Here is a 1,716-nt window from a genome sequence, read left to right on the forward strand (position 1 = left end):
ATCTGGCAAGGTTGGGCCTCTCCCATGGTCTGCGAGGCTCGACCCTCGCTAGATCCGGTGAGGGCGAGCCTCGCCCAGCCCAGTGCGAGGCCACCCTCGCAGCCATCTGGCGAGGGTCGAGCCTCGTCGCCCTCGCCAGTGGCCGGCTGGGCAGGGCTCGCCCTTGCCGGCCCCTGGCCTCCAGCCGGTCACTGGTCCGGCGACCGGCTGGAGGAAGAAGAAAGGGAATAAAAAAAAAGAAATAAGAAATTCAAAAAATAATAAAATTTTATTAAAAATTGTTTACGTCATTGCCGGCAGTGCCACGTAGGCCGGTCGGCGTCCATGTCAGCAACTAGCCAAAATTAGCCTGAAAGACTGAATTGGCACAAAGACAAAAGGTTTAGGACTGAATTGGCACAAAAAAAAGATTTAGGACTAAATTGGCACAAATACAAAAGATTTAGGACTTTTCAGGCACTTCTCCCCCGTTCTATAATTTGGGGTTGGCCACTAGATGCCAAGAATTGTCAAGAGGAGAACATTTAGATGCGAGCTGTGATTATTCGTTATATGCCAAGAAGCATGAAGACAATATCATGTGAACATCCGAACTTGTTTCATCGCTTCATCTTCTTCGCTACTATATTCATTCGAGCGGGAAAAAAAACAGGATAACACAAAAAAACTTGGAGAAGATCAAGCACGCATCGGTTCGCACCAACGGTATAAACATGCACGTGGCATCAGTCGGCGACGGCCCCGACACGGTCCTCTTCATCCACGGCTTCCCGGAGCTCTGGTACTCGTGGTGCCACCAGATGGTGTCCCTCGCGGCCCTGGGCTACCGCGCTGTCACACCCGACCTCCAGGGCTACGGCAGTACTGACGCACCGCCGTCCGCAGCGTCGTACACGGGTTTCCACGTGGTGGGGGACCAGGCGGGGATGCTGGACGCGCTGGTTATCGGGCGCGTGTTTGTGGCGAGGCACGAGTGGGGGGTGATGATCGCGTGTTACCTATGCTTGTTCAGGCCCAACCGTGTGAAGGCGGTGGTGAACATGAGCATCCCGCGGTTCCCAAGGGATGCGGAGAGGAAGCCTGTCGAGTCGCTGAGGGCAACGTTCGGAGATGATTTACTATGTTTGCAGGTTTCAGGTGAGGGCTAATGTTAAATAGTCGAGATCTAGCATGATTTGGGCTTCACCTTTTAAAATTTTGGAACTTTCAATAGTCATGACTAGCAAAACGTAGATCACAAACAGTACCGGCATCCCGTGGTTCCCAAGAGGACTAATGTTGTTAGGAGTGTACAATCGATCTTAGTTACTTTCCTTGCTATATATGTGTTGACATCCAAAATTATCCTGGTGAGAGTGGGCCGTTTACAAGTTACAAAAGATATAAAGTGCGGCCCAAATAGCGAAAACCAAAAAGGCCTGCAAGTCGCCCGAGGCATTAAGAAGATCTAAGGTAATTGTCGACGAGACACGTCATAGAGGTATCGACAAGTTCAAAATCACGAGCTCTTGCACGTGACATCGACGCAAGCTCAAGATCACGAGCCTTGCACGTGGCGTCGACGAATCCAAAATCACGAGCTTTGCACGTGACGTCGACAAATCCAAGACCACAAGCTTTGCACGTGATATCGACGAATCCAAGATCACAAGCTTCGCACGTGACGTCAACGAATCCAAGATCACGAGCTTTGCAGAATCATGGTAATACATGGCG

The 1,716-nt window shown here is 50.8% G+C and overlaps 1 pseudogene; it reads left to right on the plus strand.

The window, feature by feature from the left end:
- Nucleotides 1–491: 491 nt before the first annotated feature.
- LOC115668856 (uncharacterized) lies at nt 492–1,158 on the plus strand (annotated as a pseudogene).
- Nucleotides 1,159–1,716: the final 558 nt, after the last annotated feature.

Source organism: Syzygium oleosum, unplaced genomic scaffold, assembly GCF_021117445.2.
Source record: "Syzygium oleosum isolate NSW1041296 unplaced genomic scaffold, Sole_v2.1 Sole_v2.09, whole genome shotgun sequence".
NCBI classification, from domain to species: domain Eukaryota; kingdom Viridiplantae; phylum Streptophyta; class Magnoliopsida; order Myrtales; family Myrtaceae; genus Syzygium; species Syzygium oleosum.